General features: G+C 38.2%; 1 protein-coding gene across 2 annotated transcripts in view; it reads left to right on the top strand.

Moving 5' to 3' along the window:
• SPOCK3 (SPARC (osteonectin), cwcv and kazal like domains proteoglycan 3) overlaps positions 1-18121 on the top strand; it is a 349276-nt gene that overhangs the window by 176837 nt on the left and 154318 nt on the right. The window lies entirely within an intron of this gene.

Raw genomic sequence — 18121 nt, 5'->3', positions numbered from 1 at the left:
TTCAGTCCGCAGGCCAACGCTCTATCCACTGAGCCAAACCGGTTTTGGCAACTTTTTATGAGAGTTGCTCTTTTCTCTAATAGTGGGCCTAATTCGTGTTCTGCTTTTCATCAAATGAGCATCATGGGGATTTCTCTGGGTATGTTGAGAGACTAATCGGATTTTATTTTTAGTATACTTACATCTAAATTCTATTATTCATATACAACAACAGACAGAGAGTAAGAACACTAGAGAATAAATATAAGTAGCATATCTAGAAAACAGCAAATATTTGTTTCTTTGTTGTTCCTTATTAATGTAAAGGCACACATAGGTAAAACCCTTTATTATATGCTGAGCAGGTTATAAGTCTTTGTTCCATAATTTCAAATCTATATTGGCAGATTTCAAATACTGAGACAGGCTAATGCAACCAAGATAGAGGGCTTGGGAATGAGTTCACCAGGAACAAAGAATCATTTCATGGCATATCAATAATGTACCTTCAGGTGAGAGGGAGAGGGAGCGAAAGAAGACAGTTTGGGCACATAAGTGTAAAAGACCTGCTAGATATAGCATTTCCATAAAGTCAGCATACTGTGGGAAGGCCCAGAAGGGTGACACAGAGTTATCAGTAATATATCCCCTCTGTCACGACCTCTTTGTTGGTTTTGCAAAGGGATAACAAAAACTTTGGGCCAGAATTGTATTTTTCTACTTATTTCCTTGGGGTTCCAAAAAACTTCTGAATGTCTTGGAATCCCTATTAATTAATCACCAAACATTTAAAATACCAGTATGTGAAATGATGTATGGGGGAATGGGTGGTGAGTGGGTTTTTACTTGAAAAATCAATAGGAGGCCCAGTGATCCCACTTCTAGGAATATATCCCAAGAAACTAGAAACACCAGTCAGAAAGGACATATGCACCCCTATATTCATAGCAGCACAATTCACCATAGCTAAGATTTGGAAACAGCCTAAGTGCCCATCAGCAGATGAGTGGATTAAAAAACTATGGTACATGCCGAAACCGATTTGGCTCAGTGGATAGAGCGTCAGCCTGCGGACTGAAGGGTCCCGGGTTCGATTCTGGTCAAGGGCATGTACCTTGGTTGCGGGCGCTTCCCCAGTGGGAGGTGTGCAGGAGGCAGCTGATCGATGTTTCTCTCTCATCGATGTTTCTAGCTCTCTATCCCTCTCCCTTCCTCTCTGTAAAAAATCAATAAAATATATATTTAAAAAAAAACAAACTATGGTACATCTACACAATGGAATACTATGCTGCGGTAAAAAAGAAGGAGTTCTTACCATTTGCAACAGCATGGATGGAACTGGAGAGCATTATGCTAAGTGAAATAAGCCATTCAGAGAAAGATAAATATCACATAATCTCACTCATTTATGGAATATAATGAGCAACATAAACTGATGAACAAAAACAGATCTAGAGACGGAGAAACATTGATCAGACCATCAAACCTCAGAGGGAAGGTAGGGGAGGGTGGGGTTAAGGGGGAGAGATCAACCAAAGGACTTGTATGCATGCATATAAGCCTAACCAATGGACACAGACAACAGTGGGGTGAGGACATGAGTCGGGGGGGATGGGGGTAATGGGGGGGATAAGGATACATATGTAATACCTTAATCAATAAAGAAATTTTAAAAAATAATAAAATAAAATGTCACTCCTTTTTGGCAACCATGAACTTGTTCTTTCTATCTATACCTCTGTCTGTTTCTGTCTTGTTTATTCATTTATTTTTTGTTTTTGTTTTTTGTTTTTAGATTCTACATATAAATGAAATCATATAGAAAAAAATCAATAGGAGGGTGGTGTTGAAATGAATTCTGTATAATGCCTCACCTAAGTTACAGAGACCTGGTCAATGATTTCATATAAAATCAAACACTGCTTTAGCACAAGTTTGAGACCCAGGGACAGGTTTCCCTCTACCCACAGTTAACACCTTTGAATAGGCTCATCCGCCATTTCACCCCTGGCCTCCTGAATCCAAGTCAAAGAGCAAATGAAGACCTCACAGTTAGCATCATGCCTGGGGCAGAGGGATACTTCTTTCTATAACTGCTGAACAGCAAAGCCAGGAGAGGTCGATGTTCCTGACTCCAGATCACAAAGCTAGGAATGGCCAGAGCATTGATTCCCGTCTATGTTTACTCACATCTAAGTCCATGCTTTTTACAACTGTGCTGTCTCGCTGCTTCTCTAACTTACTATTAACCAAAGACTCTAGGGACAAAAGGAAACTTTCTTAACAAGGTAAAGACCCTCAGAAACCAATAAAATGTTTTCTTAGTAGGAAGTAAAGCATCCTAAATAGAGAACCACTGCCAGCTTCCCCTTAGGTGCACAGGTGGGCTGGGGCCTAGCAGAGACAGGTATGCTTTAAAGTAGGAGGCTTCAAAGTGTTTTATAGAAACAGAATTCAGTCGTGTTCTATTTCTGATAGATGCTATTTTAGAACTTAGACTCAATATACATTAAATTCAATAAATAAATAACTAGTTTCCAAAGAATTGATATTAAGATTAATATTTGATATGTTTTATTAGCTTGAGGATGTCAGTACCTAAGTGAATGTTTCTACAACACTCAGGGAAGGGGAGTATTGCCAAGCAGTTTGATCAATGAAGGCGGCTATTATAAATTATGTAGATCTTAAATTTAGGGGTTTGTATGTACTTTGGTGATGGGGTACAGAAAGCAGAAAAAGGGCTTACTTAATAAATGTTGGGTATTTACATAGTTCAGGTTAGAAATTCTATTTTTTTCATCTAAAGGAACAGCTTTTCTTTTTCTTCCTCCCTTGATCTCATAAAAGCTGAAAGAAGTGAAGTAGCTATTTGCTTTTGCAGGGGAAATTCTGTTTTTCAATAAGGTCTTCCTAAGTCCACCCCTGACTCCCAGCTGGATATCACACCCATTTCTTCATTACCTTCGAACCCTGAACTTCCCATCTGGTAACGCTCACTTCATGGGTCATAAATGAATTGTATAACATCAATCTTCTTCTATTATCTGGAAATTTTATGAAGATGGGGGTCTATGTCTTATTTACCACCTTATACTTAGAACTTGACATAGTGACTAGTATATATTTTCTTTGAAGAGTGTATTAAAATAGCTTTTTGTAGAACATTTTAAAAAATGAGTAATTTGATCAATTGAACTGGTTAATATAGATAATATAAGTCTAAAAATTGTTTTCCATGTGCCTTCTGCTTATTTGTTGAAGATGGTCTGAGAAGGGCATGAGTCAATCCACAAATACTAAAATGCCCTCATTTAATGAGCCAATCATAAATCACTGCCAGAAAAAATGGAAGAGAGGGATAGGGAAATATGAGGGAGAGGTGAGTCCATAACAACTGGTTGAAGAAACTGGTATACCCTTGCCTTAGATTTATAAATAAGTGAAATGTTTGCTAAATATATCCTTACTTCATGTATTAAGTAACAGTACAGTCATGCCCTGCTTCATGATTGGAATACATTCTGTCAGGGAATGCACTTACACAAACCTAGATGGGATAGCCTCCGATTATAATGAATGTGCTATGGCTCTATGGGACTGACAGCACAGTAAGTAGGTTTGTCTAAGCCAGCAGCACCACAAAGGAGTCAGTGATTGCAGTGTAAACCCTGGCAGTTGCCCTTTCTTTTTGTAATGCAAGGGCCTGATTTAAGATTTGATTGTCGAGGCATTCATTTCAGAGAGGCATCCGTTTCAAAGACAGCACCCACTTCAAAGAAGGCTGTCTGCAATGAACACAGGGCCAGCCACAGGCCTACATTGAGAGCCAGGTCTCCCAAGCCCAAGGAGGCTTCTTTGTCTCAGATCTTGGTTGATTTTGATAAATGGACATCCGGGCTACTTGTCTTTTTCTCTTTCTGCACTTTAAATTCCCACTCTTATGTTTTAAATTAACCAGTAAAGAGTGAGCCCTAGCACCCTAGTCCCCCACCCTCATCCCCAATAAAAGCAGAACCTCAGGCCTGTGCTCCCATGGTTATCACTGAAGGTCATCTTGCAATCCGAATAAGAACTGCAAGAATCAGCTCAGTTCTAAGGTTGGTTTGGAAAGGAAAATGTCTATGGGACGGTCACAGGGACCCAGGTGACTGTATCCAGGCATTTCTAACTGATAGCATTAATATGGGCACTAGGACATTAGGATGACTATGAGGTGACTAGGTGAGCGGAACTTTTCAGCTCCATTATAATCTTAAGGGACCACCATTATGTATGTGGCATATTGTTGATTGAAATCTCATTATAAGGCTCATGACTGTACTTGTCTTCTGAAATCAAAGAAATAGCCTGATTAGGAGTCTCATTGTGTGTTTTACACTAGCTTTGACCACAATAGCCACTAGAGAAGATTGGGTCAACTATCCAAACATGTCATCTTCAAGGTCATAAATTTAGATATTTGTCTTTTTTTTTCTTCTGTGAATAATTGGCCTCAAATAAGGATGCTACCCATGTCCTTGTGCTGGATTTTTGTCACCATTGTCATCACCAGTTAAAACGAAGTAGTTTTATGAACAATGAGAAAGACGTTAAATACAACACATTTTCCACAATGGTAACATAACTAATTATTTAGATGGTCTAATGTCAGCCTTTAAAAATGACCCATTATTTTTCTTCCAATTTTATTTTATTTTGTATTTTTTTAGGTGTACAGCTTATGGTTAGACAACTATGTACTTTGCAAAGTGTTCCCCTCAATATTTGTAGTACCCCAACTGGCACTATATATAGTCATCACAATATTATTGAGTATATTTCGTATGCTTTACTTACATCCCCGTGAGCCGTGGTCGGCAAACTGCGGCTCGCAAGCCACACGCGGCTCTTTGGCCCCTTGAGTGTGGCTCTTCCACAAAATACCAGGGCCTGGGCAAGTCTATTTTGAAGAAATGGCATTAGAAGAAGTTTAAGTTTAAAAAATTTGGCTCTCAAAAGAAATTTCAATTGTTGTACTGTTGATATTTGGCTCTGTTGACTAATGAGTTTGCCGACCACTGCCCATGAGTATTTTGTAACTACCAATTTGTTTTTCTCACTCCCTTCACCTTTTTCACCCAGCCTGTCAACCCCACTCCTCTCTGGCAGCCACCAATTCACTCCTTGTGTCTGTGAGTCTACTTCAATGTAAATTTGTTCACTTATATTGTTCTTTAGATTCCATATAAGTGAAATTATATGGTATTTGTCTATCTCCGATTAACTTATTTCACTGAATATAATACCTCTAGGTCCATCCATGCTGTCGCAAATAGTGAGATTTAATTATTTTTTATGGCCCAGTAATATTCTATTATATATATTACCACAACATTTTTATCTACTCATCTATTGATGGACACTTGGCTTGCTTCTATAGCTTGGCTATTGTAGATAATGCTGCAATGAATATAAGGTTGCATATATTATAAGGAGCCTCCATACTTTTTCCTAGTGATTGCACTAATCTATATACCCACCAACAATGCACAAGGGTTCCCTTTTCTCCACATGCATGCCAACACTTGTCATTTATTGATGATAGTCATTCTAACAGATGTGAGGTAATATCTCATTGTGGTTTTAATTTGCATTTATCTGATGACCAATGATGTTGAGCATTTTTTTATATGTATATTGGCCTTCTCTATGGTCTCTTTGGAGAAGTGTCTATTTAGGTATGACCCGCTTTTTTATATTGTTATCTTGGGGAAATGTCATAGATGCTTATATAGCTGAGTGATTTTGGGTTCATTGTTTTTGTGTATTGTTAGCAAGATGCCCCATGTTTTAAGCTCCCTTTGCTGTCCATGCAGCTGCAAATAATTAACGCTGTTTCCAGATCAATGTTTTGGACCCCAATCAATGCTGCTGATAGTAAAAAAAAATGATTTAGAATAATAAGGCAGATTAAGGTTGAAGAAGTTGTTGTAGGACAAAATTAGTCATGTTGATTCTGTTCCAGTTACACCAAAGATTGGAAAAAAAATTAATAAGGGAATGCTTTTGGCTTCCCAAGGAGGCTTATATAAAAGAATAATAAAACTAATTTAAAATGCTACTCATCAAAATATATGTCAAAAGGTGACTCCTATTATTCCTCTATTTGAACCATGCACTTTTAGAATCCATACTTTTTTTAACAATATGTTTTTTATTGATTTTTAGGCAGAGAGGTAGGGAGAGGGAGAGAGAGAGAGAAACATCGATGAGAAAAAAACATAATTGGATGCCTCCTGCATGTCTCCTACTGGGGATGGAGCCTGCAACCTGCGCATGTGTCCTGACAGGGATTCGAATCAGAGACCTCTCAGTGCATGGGACAATGCTCAACCAACTGAGCCACACCAGCCAGGGCTATGATCATAATTTGATCATAATATGATCATAATTTTAATGATAATATGCAAAAGAAGATTAGAACTTCTTTATATAATAATTAAATAAATGACTATAGTATTTATATTTCCACTGCTATAATGTTGAAATATTTATTACAAGAGGCCCGGTGCATGAAATTCATGAATGGGGGGTGTGTCCCTCAGCCCAGCCTGCACCCTCTCCAATCTGGGACCACTTGAGGGATGTCCGACCGCCCGTTTAGGTCTGATCCCGGTGGGATCGGGCCTAAACGGGCGGTCGGACATCCCTCTCACAATCCAAGACTGCTGACTCTGAACTGCTCACCTGCCTGCCTTCCTGATTGCCCTTAACTGCTTCTGCCTGCCAGCCTGATCACCCCCTAACCACTCCCCTGCCAGCCTGATTGATGCCTAACTGCTCCCCTGCCAGTCTGTTTGCCCCTAACTGCCCTCCCCTGCAGGCCTGGTCACCCCTAACTGCCTTCCCCTGCAGGCCTGGTCACCCCTAACTGCCCTCCCCTGCAGGCCTGGTACCCCCAACTCCTCTCCCCTGCAGGCCTGGGTCCCCCCAAATGCCCTTCCCTGCAGACCCAGTCACTCCCAATTTCCCTCCTCTGCTGGCTGGGTTACCCCTAACTCCCCCCCCCCAGCAGGCTTGATCGCCCCCAACTGCCCTCCCTTGCAGGCCTGGTCCCTCCCAACTTCCCTCCTCTGCTGGCCTGATCACCCACAACTGCCCTCCCTTGCAGTCCTGGTTCCTCCCAACTGCCCTCCCCTGCTGGCCATCTTGTGGTGGCCATCTTGTGTCCACATGGAGGCAGGATCTTTGACCACATGGGGGCAGCCATCTTGTGTGTTGGAGTGATGGTCAATCTGCATATTATTCTTTTATTAGATAGGATAGAGGCCTGGTGCATGGGTGGAGGCCAGCTGGTTTGCCCTGAAGGGTGTCCCGGATCAGGGTGGGGGTACCCTTGGCGTGTGGGGCGGCCTGGGCGAGGGGCCTGTGGTGGTTTGCAGGCCGGCCATGCTCCCCCGGCAACCCAAGCAGAGGCCCTGGGATCTGGGATTTATTTATCTTCTACAATTGAAACTGTGTAGCCTGGAGTGGAGCCAAGCCTTCTGCTGGCTCTGTGGTGGCAGCCATTTCTTTTGGGATTTATGTATCTTCTATAATTGAAACTTTGTAGCCTTAAGCGGAGGCCAAAGCAGGCCAGGGCTGCAGAAGCTTGGCTTCCTCCATCGCCACGGGCAACCCTAGCCTCCTGCTCTCTCCAGCTCCTTGGCTGCCGCCATTTCTGTTAGGATTTATTTATCTTCTATAATTGAAACTTTGTAGCATTGATGGAGGCCTGGGCCGGCAAGGGCCGGCGGAAAGCTTGGCTTCCTCCATTGCCAGGGAAACCCAAGCCTCCCTCCTGCTCTCTGTGGCGGTAGTCATCTTGGTTGCGTTTATTTGCATATTCCCTCCTGATTGGCTGGTGGGCGTGTCTGGTGGTCATGGCTTGTGGGTGTACGGAGGTACAGTCAATTTGCATATTATTCTTTTATTAGATAGGATGGGAAGATTTAATCACAGGAACTGAGTTGTAGAGTCCCAAATATGTTTGTTTAACTGAATTGAACATATAATTATTTTAAAATAATGTTCCTTATACTTACCTAAGATTTTATCTCTATGTTATATGAATGCAGTAAAGTTGCCCATAGGGAGAATGAATCCCACCATTTATTGTACATTTAATATGTGTAAAGCTCTACTAAGTGCCTTACATTTATTTTGTTTTTACAACCCTAATGCTTTGTGCTAAAGATTATTATGTTCATTTTATAGAAAGAAATACTGAAGCTCAGAGATGTTGGGTATTCTGTCTGATATTTATTATACAGAAAAAGAATAGATAGATAGATGGATAGATAGATAGATAGATAGATAGATAGATAGGGCAGATTTAAGATTTAAAATCATGTCTATCGTTTTATATATACACTAGAGGCCTGGTGCATGAATTCGTGCACAGATAGGGCTCCCTCAGCCTGTCTGGTGATTGGGGCCATCTCACCCAGTCCCAATCGGGTCCAGCCAGCCAGGGGGAGGGACCACGGAGGTTGGCCAGCCACGGGAGGTTGGCTGTGGGAGTGCAGTGACCACCAGGGGGCAGCTCCTGCATTGAGTGTCTGACCCCTGGTGGTCAGTGCTCGACATAGCGACCAGTCGACTGGTTGTTTGGTCGTTAGGTTGCTTGGGCTTTTATATAGAGAGATTCTTTTTATAATTATAAATGAATTTTAATCATGTTTTTAAGTACCTAGCTCTCCATAACTCTCTTTTGGTTAGGCTATAGAGGGTTTGGAACACTTTTTTTTTTTAAAATACTCTTTTTAAAAGAACAAGCTAAGACATATAGCAATACTGAACAGAAAGTACAGAGAATTTCTCACATAACCTCTGTACCTGCATGTTCATACCTCCTCCATTATCTCCCACCAGGGTGGTAATTTTATTATAGTTGTAAACCTACATTCGCACATCATTATCACCCAAGTTCCATAATTGAATTGCTTTTTAATATTAATTGCATTAAAAAATGGGTCATAGTATTGTTGATAATGAATTAGTGTAACATTGATTCCTCTTTTTAAACACAGGTAATAGCTAAACTTCATAGTGTTTCATTAATATCTGGGTCTCTTTAAAAGATTTGTATATGTATATTTGTGTGTATATGTGTACATATATTTGCATATATAAAACATACCCATGCACACATGCATATATATGTATTTATATGCATAACTAATTTAATCTGACAACAATGATATGAGGTAAAGTGGATTACATTTATTACACACATTTACAATAAGAAAAACTGAGACAGAATTTGCATGATTTGCTCAGGTGGTAGACTTGGACATTGAGCCTGATCATAGAGATTCCAGAATTTTTTCTTTTGATTATAATGCGGTAATATCTTTTAAAAAATATTTTTATTGATTTTTGGAGAGAGAGGAAGGGAGAAGGGAAGAGAGAGATAAATATCCATGTAAGAGTAAAATATCAATTGGCTGCCTCCTACACACTCCCTGTCAGGGATCAAACCCACAACCTTGGGTATGTGCTCTGACTGTGAACTGGACTGGCGAGTGCATGGGAGGATGCCCAATCAAATGAGCCACGCCAGCCAGGGCTATGTGTTCATGTCTTTTGAAACATATTAACACTTACAAAGCATGTTATATAAATGAGACATTCTAAGTACTTTAGAGGTAACTTTATTTTCAACAATCTTATATTCCTTTATAATAATCTGGATAAACATTGCCTAAGGTACTGCTTCTTAACATATTTTAACACAGTCTTCCTTGCTGAACATGTAATTCTTAGGGTTTTCTTTTATTCTGCTATCACTCTCAAGAGTGTATAATCCTTAGCTACTTCAGACTTGCTCTTAAGGAAAAAATTTGAATTCATTAAAATGTACATCTAGATCAGTCAATATTGATTTGGCCAAGTTTTATTTTAGGTGTTCCACTTACACACACAAAAAAAATACATGTTTCTCAATTATGAAAATAAGACAACCATTGGCTTTGTTGTTTAAGTGCACAGCACAGATCATTATTGTGGCATCATTCCCACTCCTGTTGAAAATCAGGGACCTGTTGATTAAAGTCCAATACCTTTGGCATAGCCGCTTGTAAGCTGGCCCATGTAGCTTCACAGCCTGGTCTGCAGCTTTCCCCTGTGGCACATGGCAGCCTTACTGCAGCGGGAAACTCACTGTGTGAGGGAATGCAGTGTCCGGAGCCAGACTGCTTGTCTTCACAGTCCAGTCCCGCTCTCCTTAGCTGTGTGATCTTGGGCATGTTACTTCAACTCTCTGTGCTTCTGTAAAGCAGGGATTTTTTTAAAGGTATTTTCTGGTGATGTTGTTTTAAGAATTAAGGAGTTAATACACAAAAACAATTAGAACAGTACCTGATTCATAGTAGGAACAGTACAAGGGTTAGCTAGTGCTCTTCTTCTTTAAAGATGTATTTTTTTTTTATAATCATAGATTTTTGTTGTGTTTGAGTATTTTTCTTAGTGAAATGTTCTGCCCACTTATTTTCTTGTTCTTCTGGCAAATGTTCCATGTCTGAAGAGGCTTTTAGCATAATGGTTAATGGTGAGTAATTTGATACTAGTCTGGCTGGCTTTGAAATCTGTCTCCATTTCTTGGTATCAAAATGGCTTGGAGCATATTAAACTCCCCAATACTCAGTTTTCTTGCTTATACGGTAGAGATGATAATTATACGATCTGTCTCCCTCTGTTTTTATAAAAATTGAAGACATAATTTGTGTAAAACACTTTGCACAATGTAAGCACTCAATAAACATTAATTATTGAGATATCTCTAGTCAGCTTTCTCCCACAGGTCTCCGAGCCCAAGGTAGAATTAAATTCTCCTTCACCATTATGCCCATAGCACATCAGCAACACTTTTATCTACCTGTATTATAGCTATGTATATACTATTTAATAGCTACAGGTTGATTTGCTGAGTTGCAGTTGATACAGTATTTGTAAAATGTACTTACTGGTTGACTCCTGTCATGGTTATAGCAGATGGAATTCAAGATTATATTTCAAGTAAAAGGAATAATGTGATTTTTCCAGTTTAGAGTGGAGAGAAAGGGGGCAATGTGTCATATGTGTAGGGGGAAAAAGTGAGAGACAGCCACTTAAAGAAAAATAGGAAGGCAGTAGGCATACATTTGTTCCTCTGAAGGTTGTTAGGTTGCTGTCCTTTGGACAAATGTGTTGTCTTTAATGATTTTCTGGTTTATATCTTTTACCACAGCCCATATTCCCCATGCCCCCAGGAAATGGGCTACAGACCAAGAAGTTCAAACTATGTGAGAGGGATTCTTCAGTGCTGAATTCCTCCTTGAATACTGTCATTGATGATTGTCTGTACCTAAGTCCCCTCGTGTCCTCTCAGATAGCTTTGATTTCCCCAGTGGTCCGAAAGACTAACACGCTCCTTCCTCCAAGCATGAAACCAACGTGAGGAAGGAAATGCTGGGTGTGAGCGGAGGTCTTTTCCAGTCCTGCTCGCCATACATATTAGCTTTGAAGTTTGTCTACGAAATGTTCATTAATGGACTTTTGTGTACACTTCTACATCTCCTGATACCTGTCAGCTGTGAGGACAGGGTTGAATGATGACCGTCCACAGAAGGGAGCAAGATGAGCAGTCAGCCATACGAAGCCTGTATGATAATGACACAGGGATACATGGAACCCAGCTGACAGCATACTGTGAATAATAAACATAAGGAATTCATTTACTCCTAAGCCATTTTCTTGCTTCATAATATCTCTTTACAAGGAAGAGAGTAAGAATTAGAAAAAAACTACAAGGGAAGCTTCAAATATTGCTTGGTGAAGTTGTTTCCAAATAGACAGAAGAATAGTAGAGGTCTTTAAAGAGATGAAAAAGTGGATAAATATCCATACTTTTATCATATGTTTCAACAATCACATTCCTGGCATTTACCCACTGGAGTTGAAAAAAATAAATGCACAAAATCAAACCTGCACAGAGATGTTTATAGCAACTTTATCCCTAACTGCCAAAACTTGGAAGCAATGCAGATATCCTCCCATAGGTGAATTAATAAATGGTGTACACCAACAATGGAACATTATACAGCACTAAAAACAAATGAGCTATCAAGACATGAAGAGATTTTTAAAAAAATATTTCTTTATTGATTTCAGAGAGGAAGGGAGAGGGAGATAGAAGCATCAATGATGAGAGAGAATCATTGATCGGCTGCCTCCTGCACGCACCCTACTGGGGACCAAGCCCAGAGCCCAGGTATGTACCCTTGACTAGAATCGAACAGGGGACCCTTTAGTCAGCGGGCCAATGCTCTATCCACTGAGCCAAACCAGCTAGGGCGACATGAAGGGATCTTAAATGCATATTATTCAGTTAAAGAGACCAGTCAAAAAAGGTTATATAGTTTATGATTCCGACTATGTAACATTCTGGAAAAGATAAAACTATGGAGACAGTAGAAAGACCAGTGGTTGCCAGGCATTGGGGGAGGGTGTGTGTGGGGATAATTAAGTGGTGCACAGAGGATTTTGAGGGCATTGAAACTATTCTGTGTGTTGCCATATGGTGGATACAAGCCATTATATATTTGTCCAAACCCATAGAACTTACAGTACCAAGAGGGAACCATATGTAAACTATGGGCTTTTGGTGATTAGGATGTGTCAATGTAGGTTCATCAAAAGTAGCAAATGGCCCTGGCTAGGTGGCTCAGTTGGAGAGTGCCCTGGTGCACCAAAATGTGGTGGATGTGATTCTCAGTCAGGGCACATACCTAGGTTGCATGTTCAATCCTTGGTTGGATGCACATAGGGGAGGCAGCTGATCGATGTTTCTCTCTCTCTCTCTCTCTCTCTCTCTCTCTCTCCCTCCCTCCCTCCCTTTCTACCTCCCTCCCTCCCTCCTCTCTCTCTTAAAATGATTAAAAACATATCTTCAGGTGAGGATTTTTTTAAAAAAGGTAACAAATGTACCATTGTGACGGGAGATGTTGAACATGGAAAAGGCTATGCATGTTTGGGAGCTGAGAGAATGTGGCAAATCTACATACCATCCCCTCAATTTTTCTGTGAATTTTAAACTACTCTAAAAAAATTAAGTTTTAATTTTTAAAAATTGGTATAGATAAAGTATTATAATCTCTCTTCAGTTTCAACAATAAATGTGTGTGTGTGTGTGTGTCTATGTCTGCGTCTTAAATAATGGATGGATTGTATAACTAGTGGTGGTGGTTTAATACCAGTCATTTGTTTCAAGTTGTAGCATGTAACATGATGAAACATGAAAAAAATATGTAGTGGCAAAAATATAGTGGCAAATTAAAGAGATTTGATTTTACAAAAAACATATTTTGGAGCTGCAGGGTGTGTGTGTGTGTGTGTGTGTGTGTGTGTGTGTGTGTGTATCTGTGGTGTTTTTTTTTGTTTGTTTTTTAGATAAGATGATGGTTTTAATAAAATATCCCAATATTGGAAAAGATATGCTAGATATTTAAACTGTGACAAAATGTGCATAATTTATTTATTCTAACTACTATTTAGATCTATTATTTTTTTGAAGCAGTTGGTGTTTGATAGGCAGGTACTATGAGGTGCTAATTACTGTTTTACATATTTTTGGTAATAGCCATATCAAATGAGTATTTTTCATTCTAAATACTTCCCTCTCCAGCTAATCAATTTTATTTCTTAGTATTTTAGATAATTTGTGTTATTATTCTTAATATTGTGATTTTTCAATGATCAATCCTGCTATTATTGCATTTCATTTTAATCAAGACATTTTAAATCTTAAAACCAAACTTTCTATTACTGACTTTTTACTAAAGAATCCAACATCTTGGATAAATTATAGCTAAACCTCTTGCTAGCCAAATGTTGGCAGACATACAATAGTATTTCTGCATAATGGACTTCAGGGCTGGAGCATATTAATTTTTCAGCTTGTAGAAAGCCTTCATTCTGTAACTGATTGATGTAGCTAAATAATTAGGATACTTAAAGTCATGTGCTGCTATATGTAAGTGAATGATCTTTCCCTTTCTTGGCCTGCTTTTATTTAGTTCCTCTAGATTTAAAACATATATACTTTAACTACTTTAATACAATTTTAATGTTGGGCCTATTTAGTGTCAAAATATGAAACTCAATGCTTCTTATTTAATTCTCTATTCACATTGTGATTTTGAATATGTAATTTATATTCGTTCATAATCATCTAAGGGCAGAGACAGCTGGCTATACAACAAATCCTGCTTCCATTGCACGGAGATTTGTTGCTGGCAAGTGGCTGCTGGTCAGTCAGGAACAACAGTTTTCAGCATCCCTTCAGGGAAGCCCTTGCTTTGTGAGATCATGTGACTAGATCTTGTGTGTCCAACCAGAGTCAGTTCAGAGTCCAGATGGTAAAGAAATGGCATGACTGCCTCCTTGTTACCTACCCATGAGCGATTAGCACATAATTCTAAGGCGAAGGGCATAGTGGACCCACAAGATACAAGGAACTCCGTTACTTGAATTACCATGTGAAAGGTCATCCAAGAAACAGTCTCATCTGACTATTATATGGAAGAAAAATAAGCTTGGTATATTAAAATTTACAATCAGTAATGTTTGAGAATGGCTTTAATGGTGGAAAAATCATGGAAGTATGTGATGGAGTCATAGTAAATATCTCATCAAATTTTACTTTAATTAAAAACAACAGGAGAGCAGATAAGTGGTTTAAAGAGCTTATCTAGTAGGGACCTCATCTGGATGTGGCATGTCCTTTTCTGTCACACAGGCACCATATCTTCTGTATGAGCAGAAGATAACTGTGTAAAACATGAGAAAAAAGACATTCTTGAGCAAGTCAACATGGTAAAAACTTGACTTTGAAGGGTTTTGCTTCCCAGCATTTTACTTTGGCATTGAATCAGTGAGATCAATAGGAATAATAGTTTTATAAATTTGGAGAATTTGGAAGAATTAACTTTGAAGTGAAATTTCATTTTCAGATTCTCTCTGTGATTCAAAATTTCATGTATTTTGATGCATAGTTGTTGGAAAAAGAAGAAAGATATGTTAAACATTTAGAGCTTAGGGAAAGGGAATATAATGTCAGCTTAAACTGTATCCATTTATTTTGCACAAATGTACTAAACCAAGATAGATATTTTTATATTCTGGTGTTTATAAGGTTAACATTTTCCACTGAGAGAGAAATATCTCCTTTTCCCAGTTAGCTTCATAGAATAAATAAATCTCACTCTAAAAGAATTGTTTACATTCTTTTTAACATGAAAATAAAATAGTCTATCTTTTCACTGGATTATATAGTTTGTGGTTAATCAGATGGCCAGAAACATGTGATTATGATTATTTAATATTTATAGACCATGTTATAACTGCATAGCTTTATAGAATGGTTTCCAAGGAATATGATTATTGTAGGTGTTATTTCATTCATAAAATTCTAATATTGAGCATAACATTAAGTTCTGAATGTTTATTTTAAAACAGAGACATGAGTACAAATGGACATGGGAGTTTTTTTTTTTTTTAAAGGGAGATGTGTAATACAATGTAGTGTCATTCCATTTTCACAGAAGGGTTTGACGCAGATGCAAGTTTCCACTGTAACCTTCATGTTTCCAAAATGATGAGTCCAGAAAATTTGACATGTTGCCACTTCTCTTGGTCACACTAAGTCTACATTCAAGCCAGCTGATGATTGCAGGCATTTTGGAAGCGCATTCCTACTTTGATGCTGTTTCCCATGTTGAATTTTCATCATAGGTCCTTGGTTTCAAACCATCCTAAGCAATCCTGTGAGAAAATAGGCTGGAGTTTATCTATTTTTATTCCTAGTCTCAGTAGTGACTCAAAAAGCTAATAAGTAAAACAATAAAATTGTCATTATAAAGAATATTATGCCCTGGGCTTCTTCTGGAAGCTAAAACATGTCACTTTTAACACATTGCGGACCAGTAGTTTTATTGCTAGCTTTACCCAGTGGCCAGATAAGTTTCTATTGCACAAGCACAAAAAGTGTTTTACATAAATATAAGCATAACCAATGGACGCAAAGACACTGGGGGAGTGAGGACATGTTTGGGAGTGGAGTGGGGGGGCAATGAGGGGATATGGACACATATGTAATACCTTAATCAATAAAAAAATTGAAAAAAATGTTAAAGGCACGCTTTAAAATTAAATACCTATTGCATTTTGAAGTTATTTATTACATGTTCTCACAAGCTAATATCTTTTTAAAGTATGATACTGTGTAATATGAAGCGAGAATTCTCGTGATCCGTCTGCAATTTAATATAGATAATTCTGTCTACTCTTCATGGCTCCTAGATCCCAATTACCTGTTTTCTTCTGAACCAAATATTTTGTAACTCAGGTATAAAACCAAGAAGTAGGTGTATCTATGCAATGAACTAAAAGCTTGATTATTAAAGACAAAAATTAGCCCAGCTGGCATGATCTGTGGTTGATCCTGGACCTATGAACCGGGAGGTCCTGGTTCTATTCCTGGTCAGGGCACATGCTAGGTTCTGGGCTTGATCCCCAGTGGGGGTTGTGCAGGAGGCAGCTGATCAATGATTTTCTCTCCACATTGGTGTTTCTCTTTCTCTCCTTTCTCTCTGAAATCAATAAAAATACATATATTTTTTAAAAGACAAAAATTAGAGACTTCTTGTTATAAAACAACATTGCTGGAGAGGACAAACATTTTTTAACAAAAACTTAACAAAGATACTATTATATATATTTTATAAGCTATAGTTAATATATAGAAATGATAAAATGGCTATAAGCATGTCAAATTTGTGGCTGGCGGGCCACATGCCTCGTTTATTGAATAGAAAGAGTCTTACATGTCTAGGTCATCCGTAGAATTTAGGAATTATTTCACATTGGTCTTGTGCATCCAGTTTCTGCTGATGTGACAATTAGAAATTCTCCCTTATATTGTCTGTAACATCTATCCTATTGATCCTTATACCAAGAATTTTTTAAAAAGGGGTAATATTGACAAATGACAAACAAAAAATTCACAGAATTTTTAAATAAATGTAATACAAAGTGTTTTATACTTACAGCTTTAATAGTGATTTTTGACCAGTTCTGAAGCTGATTAAATTTTATAGCTACAGGAGGGATGGAGAGCTACTTGTATTGGAATCTAACTATATAGTTTATCAAACTATGCACTTGCTTTTTTTACAGATTTACTTTCTAATGTTTATAGAAAAGCATTTTCAGAGGATGGTGAAAGTTAATTTTACAAAAAGTGTTTTAGGAATGCATTTCTACAGTGTGCAGAATGAAAATATTTAGGAAAATCTTTATCTACATCTACTAAAAGTTCTGTGTGTTCTTTGTGTTGCTGTTAATGTTTTAGACCTTAGTGATCAATCTCCCTCAGATCTAAATGGATCCTGAAAAGCCCATATAACCTTGTTCTTTAACCTAGTGCATTATCAAGCAAAAGATGAATACATTTTATTGACAAAATATGAACATAATGATAATTAAAGAGGAATTTAAATGTATTTGTTGTATTAGATTTATAAGAAGTGTCATTTTCTAATATGTACAGCTGTTTTAGTTAGCTTAATTATTTTTTAAATATATTTTATTGATTTTTTTATAGAAAGGAAGGGAGAGGGATAGAGTGTTAGAAACATCAATGAGAGAGAAACATTGATCAGCTGCCTCTTGCACACCCCCTATTGGGGATGTGCCTGCAACCAAGGTACATGCCCATGACCAGAATCGAACCCGGGACCCTTCAGTCTGCAAGCCGATGCTCTAGCCACTGAGCCAAACCGGCTAGGGCTTGAATTATTTTTTTTTAAATATAATTGAATACTGATTTAGCATATTGCCGAAAAGACATACTATTTCTTAGGTTTTCTCAAATTTTCTGAGAAATCATCATTGCGTTATAAATATCTCTGTAATGCCTTGTTTTTTCTTCCTATTACTCTATTATATTCAAGTAAATGGGAAAAAATATTCTCAACTCGGTGCATATCTATCGAGTACCCACTATGAGTAAGGCAATGTGCTAGCTATTGTGGGAATTCCAAATTAAGAATAAAATATACTATAGTCTCAGGTTAATGCA

The sequence above is a fragment of the Plecotus auritus genome (assembly GCF_963455305.1).
Source record: "Plecotus auritus genome assembly, chromosome: 6".
Classification (NCBI taxonomy): domain Eukaryota; kingdom Metazoa; phylum Chordata; class Mammalia; order Chiroptera; family Vespertilionidae; genus Plecotus; species Plecotus auritus.
This window is presented reverse-complemented; position numbering and strand designations above follow the sequence as displayed.